Source organism: Myotis davidii, unplaced genomic scaffold (genome assembly GCF_000327345.1).
Source record: "Myotis davidii unplaced genomic scaffold, ASM32734v1 scaffold438, whole genome shotgun sequence".
In the NCBI taxonomy this organism is placed as follows: domain Eukaryota; kingdom Metazoa; phylum Chordata; class Mammalia; order Chiroptera; family Vespertilionidae; genus Myotis; species Myotis davidii.
Window position 1 is genome coordinate 3,227,908 of NW_006290031.1, and position 7,453 is coordinate 3,235,360.

General features: G+C 39.7%; 1 pseudogene; it reads right to left on the bottom strand.

The window, feature by feature from the left end:
* Window positions 1-4,992: 4,992 nt before the first annotated feature.
* LOC102761681 lies at window positions 4,993-6,057 on the bottom strand (annotated as a pseudogene).
* Between the last annotated feature and the right edge of the window lie 1,396 nt (window positions 6,058-7,453).

Sequence of the window (7,453 nt, forward strand, 5' to 3'; positions counted from 1 at the left end):
GTGGTGCCGTCGGAGAAGATCTCCCATGTAACCTGAAACCTACTATATAATGAAGTCTGAAAAATGTTCAGAAAGCCATCATGGTTTATGGTATGATGCTCTGTGGTAACTGACCCATGATGATTCTTGATAATTACAAGAGCTGGCAATGGCAAGGGAGTATCTTAGCAATAGGAAGAAGTAGAATCATGGAATTATGGAATTGGACAGAAATTTGGAGTTTGGTCATTCCAATCCTTTCATGTTACTGAGAAGAAGATTGAAGCTTGAGAAGATGCGTCTTGCCTAAGATCATGTAGCTTTTATTAGCTCTGCAATTGCTTTGAAATCTATACAATAAACTTTTCTTCATAGGACAGAGCCAGTCCTGGAAGCTGGCCTACCTGCACTGTGGTAACATTGGCTTATAATGAACAAGATCAGTTGCATAGCAGACAGAATGTACTATATAAATGCCCAGGGAGAAGCAGGGATGCCGTCCACAGTGAGGATATCCATTCCCACCCATGGCTGTCAGAAACGGGTAGCCCAGAAGATACCTTCAAGTTTTCGGGGAAGGATAATAGATGTTTGGGAGAGTTTCCAGCATGGCGGTTTCTGTAACATCTGTAGCCTCGGAACTTAGGAAGAGCAAGCATAAAAATGTGTTTTTGCAATTGTTTTTTTATGGATTTAAGACTTAATCTGTTTAACAGATTGTCCTGCTTAAAAAATGATTGCTTTTAGCTGACAAGCTGGATTTTTATGAACTGATTGATGCCAGCTGCCAGTTGTCAAGGCCAGTGGATGTTCGAAATCGGCAGTCCCCAAAGACCTTGTGTTGATTGGTTTAAAGGAGAGACGGGGAGATTTGGGGGTGGAGAACATAGAGTTTTATAAAGCTAATATGATTTTTGAAAGTATTTGAAATACAAATTTCCATTAGAACATACAAAAAGTCAAAGTAATCCAAGCTTCATTCTTCTTTGTGGGTTGTTCTAATGCTTTCTAAGGTTGTGGGGTGCCCTCCTTCATCTTTTATTTGCTTCTTATTGAATTTTTCAACAGTAAAACCCTTTTCATATTTAGGTAATGCAAAGGGTTTGTATATCTTTATAACTACAAGTTTGAATTATGTGCTTTGTTAGGAAGGAAGCTATGTTTTGAATTCAAGACAATATTCTCCTTATTATAACAAAAACCACCAAGTATCTATATGTCTTCAGAAAGACATAGTGAGGCCTTTTACATGGATACATTCTTGAGTGGTAAGTGTGGCAGTTGTTTGAAATTTATTTTTTTTATTTTATTGTGAGATCTAAATCCATAGTTGAGCATATTAACAATGCTCTCAACATTCCTATGTGAAGGCGTTATCTTTTTATTTTATGCTTAAGGAAACTAAAGCAGGAATAGAAAGAGAAATCACTTCCACTTTTCTAGTCTGAGAGACCAGGAAAAGAGTGGTATTAATAGTAACAGAAAAGTCAGGAGGTATATTTTGGGGAAAGAGAATGAGTAGGATTTAGATATGTTGAATGGAAGTGATTCAGTTCTGTCCCCGGCATCTTTTATTTTTATGTAAATGTTTACACCTGCTTCAATTCCATGTACATTTTAGGTGACCATATAAACGTATAGAAAAGGAATTTTCAAAATGGGTTGGAGGCAGAAGCTGCCAATGCAATGGGGGTAGGGGAGAAAACAGGGTTCAGAACTGGGGTGCGAAGGAGGGCTGCACAGGAGCAGTGGAAGCATGTTTGCAACACTTTCCAAACAGAAGTGTTAGTTCAAGTTGAGAGAGATGGCTGACACTCCGGAGGTATTCTTGGTATTTAAAAGGGCCATTTGAGGGGTAGCATTATTGAAAATCCTGTTCTGTTTATGATTTTCATCGTTTTCCAAGTTGGTAGGCATGAACTACAGTCAATCCCTGACCAGTTCTTTCTTCTTGCATGGTTTTCCGCAAATTCCCCATTTCTGGGAATGACTGCATCCATTTTTATCTGTTGGCATTGCCTAGGTTTATATAGCCAGGAATTTGATTCTACTCTGGTATCTTTAAAAGCTGATTCCAGGATGCAACCAGCAGTGCTGCAGGCAATAGTAGCCTTGAGCCTTAGGGGAATGTAATTTAGAATTTAGCTTTGGGGAAATGATGTTTTATGCATTTATTACTGCATTTAGGATTCACATTTCAATGACTGATGCCACATATTAGAAAAAGTCTCTTAGATTTTATGAACTACAATAATGCTTTATTGACTGCTGGCAACTTACTCGTGTGGCAGCGAGGGAGTCAAAATACAGCGCCTAACAGAAAGGCTTTGGGTGACCACGATGGTGTGTATTTTCAGGAGGACTTCCCACTTCAGTCCCACCCACCACGCACCACACACGTGCTGAGACCACTTATTTCATCACGAGACAGAAAAACAGCGATGCTTCTTAACAGTTTATAGGAGAGCAAGTGTTTAAGTGTGACTTTAAAAAAAAGAAAACACACTGTAATGATGCCTCTGGAGACGTAAAGAGCTATGTTGAATACCTGCCAGCACTTTCATTCTCAATTGGTGGATTTAAATACAGTGCTTTCTGTGGATGAGACAGAAATAACATTTTTTGTTGTTGATTCTTCTTCCATTCTCTTTGTCTTAGGTAGAGTAACATTCTCTGTGTCAATGTTAGCATTTTTTGAGCACTCAGTGTTTGTTACCCTGTGTTAAAATGAGATGGGACACCATTGTCCTGTGGCTCCTGATCCCCTTTTGTGCATCTGCCTCTTCATGGCCTTAACAACCTTTGCTCTGAGTCAGTGTTATTGTTCTGATGTGTATATTAATCTGCTTAGATTTATTGTATATTCATGTTTTGCACACACTAGTTAGATTATGGGTCTGTAATAGATTATTGTTCTGTAGTATTAGAGCATTACTTTGCTTGGGTACACAAAATGCAAAGCAGTATTATTAGGGCAACCATTTTCAGTAGGCTTATTTAGCCACGTTTGTCTTCTTATAGTTTCATTTCAGTTTCGTCCTCACCCCTAAAAGTTTATAACTGAACTCAGTCATGAGAAGTGACCAAAGCAGATGAGCATGATGTGAAAGGAGGGCCTGGAGTCGGATCCTCCCTGGAAGATGCCCCTCTGTGGGTAGTTTGTTGAATTTTGGCAGTTACTCAACTGTGCTTTAGTTTCCTCCAGTGTAAAATATCCATAAAATAGTAACTGATTCCATGGGTTGGGAAAAACAGTGCCTAGTATAGAGGAAGTACTAAGTGTATATTAACAAACAACAAAAGCAAATAAATGAGAATCTTAAGCATCCATCTCTGAGGCTTAATCACAGATTTTTCTCTCGTAGTGAAGTGGGGTGCCCATCCCTGTAGGGTGCTGTATGAGTTATCATGAAAGACTGCTCCATCAGTTATCTATTTCTGCATAGAATTCATCCCCAACTTTAGTGGTTTAAAACAACAAAAATGATTTTAAAATAAAACTCAGAGATGACAGTGTCTGTGGTCAGAGATTCAGGAGGGGCCGAGCAGGCAGTTTTGGCTTCTGTCTATCATGCTGTTGTGTTAAGATTGTGGCTGGGGCCAAGGATCTCTTGAAGGCTCCTCCGTCACGTGGCAGGTTGTGAGGATGGGGGCTCTCAAAGTCTGGGGCTGGAATAGTAGGGTCTCTTGGATGTCCCTCTGTCTGCGTAGTCTCTTCATGTGGCTTTTCCAATATGCCAGCTTCAGGATAGGCAGACTTCTTAAATGTTAGCTCTGATCTCCCAAGTTATGAATCCCAGGAGAGAGAAAAGGCATGTGGAGACCACATCACCTTCCGTGACCAAGCCTGGGAAGTCAGTGTCCCTTTCAACATAATCTATTGGTTGAAGCAGTTACAAAGGTCACCAGGTTCAAAGTGAGGGAGTGGGGACCTCATTTCTGGGTGAAGGGGTATGGGCATCACACTGTAAGAGAGTGTGGGTGGTGCATTTTTGGAAAATACCGCGTGGACAACTGCGAAGCCTCTGGTTTTTAGATGATTGTGTAACATGGATGGAAAACTTTAAAGAATGTGGCCTCAAATTCTCTGCCACTCTGTGCTCATCAAAACCTTAGTTGTGAGAAATACTATTCAGGAAAGATTTAAAAAAAATTCTGCCTTTTGTCTCTGGATTAAACCAAATCATCAGGGAAGTCTTTGAGTCATTATAGAAATACTTCACCAGACTTGACCTTTGACCTTAAATCACTGGCCGGTATTGGAGAAATGGCCTTATAAAAATCACAAATGCACTGAATATAAAGATATTTAATCACCATCACCCTCTCTTCCACCAAGGCTCCTTTTCTCAGTTCTTATCCACCCACTTCCCTAAGTCACCTGTGTATATTCCTTGACCTCACACTTTACTTCATATCTAATTCATCACCAAGTTTTGATGTTCATCGTATTTCAAATCTGTACCCTTATTTCCACATATGCCTGGAGATGGTCTTTCACAAGAGGAGATCAAAGCTCAGATTTGGTTTTAGTCTCTCATTTTGGGATTAAAATTAATGAGAGACATTAAGAAAAGAGAGCACATTTTAAGTAACATTTATCATTGATTTTTTTCCCCAACAAATTTTTTTGGGTCCTGAACCGCAGGCATAGTAATCATTGGCCTATAGTAATTACATTTCATGTTGAACTAGCTTAGCATCGCTGGGTTTTGTTTTTTTCTTACCTTTGTTTTTTTTTTAACTGTTTTTTTATATTTACGTATAAGCTTTATTGATTGTGACTATAATTTTTGGACTCTGGTACATAAAACTGATATAATTAGATTTCTTAGCTCAGAGCACAGTGCCATCATTGATCCATGCAAAGTTTTTTTTTCCTTTTATATCTGAAATTCAAATAACTTCTATTTAAATTGAAAAAAACCCCCACAATTATTAAAACTGCATTAATAGTCAAAACCCTTTGTTATAAAAATTCTAAAAACTATTTCTAGATAAGGCAGAAGTTCTAGGTTAATAAGACCAGATTTGACTTGAGATTATGCTTTAAATTGTAGAGAATGGAAAATAGGTTATTTACAGAAAACATTATCTACATATGTACTCAGGTACAAATTTGGTGACAAAAGAGACTTTTAAAAGCATGTTGAAATCTCAGAAGCAGTTCTCAAAGAGCTTAGTTTTGTTTTCTTGGATTTTAAAACCGCCTTCATCCTCGACCTTGGGAGCCAGATAGTACTTTAAATGTCCTGTATCAGCAATTTTATACTCTACAACAAGGGGTACAGCTGCAGACATGCTGAGTGTTACTATAGGAGAGAGCAGAGTAGCTTCTGTAAAGAAGTTCAGATATCTCAGTATAAAAGTTAGCTGAACTGGCTCATTCATCTCTATGGCAACAGCTTCCTCTTTATCAACATTTTGTTTGTGACAACTTAATATTTCCATTTCCAAGTTCCCCACTGGCAGAGAATTTCACTCCATGTTTTGCACAGGAAATTCCAACACATCTCCAGTGTGACTGAGATCTCGGCATACACGCGCAAATTCACCAGAAGGCAAAATCTTTACTACACAGCTATCCTCCTGTTCTGGAATTCCAAGTTGTGCAACATCCAAATCCATTAACTTCATTTCACAGTCTGGAACCTTTTCTTGGTGTGGAGCTTCAAATACTGGTGCCAAGGTGTCCGCATTATCTTCAGCCCTTAGGGTAGTGATGTCTTCGTTGCCAGCACAGTTTAGTATCTCGGACATGCTGGTGAGGTTCACACCCCTGGCCAGGTTGCGGTCACAGCCCTCAGAACGCAGAGTGAGCTGCACCAAAGAGACGTGGGACGAGTCCACGCTCTGCAGGTTCACGCTGCTCGAGCTGATGTCCCAGCAGGCCTCACTGATGAGGTTCTTAAGCGTCTCCAGCACCTCTTTCAGGATGGAGCCCTGGACCAGGCTCTCTGTGAACATGGTGGCGGAGTCGCAGCGAGCGTGACGGAGGAGTAGCCGGCCTGGGCATCACAGAGCGAGCGGGCTGCCGCAGCGGTGAGAGCCTGAGAGCGAGGGAGATCACCAGAACGCTCCGCTTGCCACCATTGAATACCGCCGGGTCTCTCTCTCTCTCTCTTTTAAAATTTTTTCGTGTGTGTTATCTCTCTATCTCCATTCTCCACTCTTACCGCTTTGGTCACTCTTACAGATATTTATTCTAATGCACTCACTGTTCTTTGATTTTGGTATACACTCTTATTAAATGTTTATTGTTGTTTTGTGTACATGTATTTTACAACTACATAAATGATATTCTTCTCTAGATCTTGTTCTACTTATTACATTCAAAATGTCACTTAAGACTATGTTTAAAATATATCCAGGTTAAAAAATAATTTCTTTAGCCTCAACTATTCTGATTTTTTCACAAATTAGGATAGATTAGGATCTATTGTTCTTTGTATGTTGTGTAAACCTACAGTTAAATTGTAAACTTAAAGTTTATAACAGCTTGAAAAGGTATCAATCTTCTCTTTTCAGGTGTACTGATTTTGTGTTCATCTTTGTATTTTAAGCCTGCTGTTAAAAAAATAGCTGTTCTTTCTTCCTGAGACATCTACTTTTCCAGACCCTTCGCTCAGCCCTTTCTGACTAAGCCAATATTAAAAAATGGGTCAAAAGCAGTGTTGCACTTAACACAGGGATCTGAAACCGATTTTTAGGACTGTACTTCACAAATACTCTACAAATTTGGGTCTGGCATTTTAACTGAATATTTTTCTAATTATAGAATTAAAGCATCAGCAATGGTGTGTTTGTTCATTCTGACTGTTTACCGCCCTCTTGGCAGCTGACCTGGGTAAAGAGAGGTCATTTCCCCCCTGGCTTGTCTTGGTATGTATTTGCTGGCTTTGATTAGCAGCCCCGCTGAGCAATCTGAAAGAAATTAGGATCAATGGAATGGGAATCTTAGTGGTTTAAGCAGCACTGTTGTGTACATAATGTGTCTGAAACCCGACATTCCTCTCCTGGCTGCATCTCCTTGTTCCTTGTCCTTCCAAGGTTCTGTTGCTAAAGTCCGAAGTACTGGACTCCTTGCAGGAGAGCTGGAAGTAAAAGAGAGCTGCAGCTTCAGATACAAGGATCATTTTGTTGACCTGCTGAAAGTTTAGGTCTTGGTGGGTTCACACTGAAACAGATTTGAGCCTTAAGTCAAAAAGGAAATTTTCTTACTATTTTTTTTTTTTTGAGAGAGGAAGGTGTATGTGAAATAGAGAGATATAGATTTGTTGTCCCACTTATTTGTGCACTCATTGGTTGATTCTTGTTTGGGCCCAGACTGGAGATTGAACCCGCAACCTTGACATACTGGGATGACACTCCGACTACCTGAGCTAGCTGGCCAGGACTATTTGTTCATCTTACTCTTAAGTGGTAGAATGTTACTTACATACGTTTGCATCATCCAGACAAATAGGCAGGTATT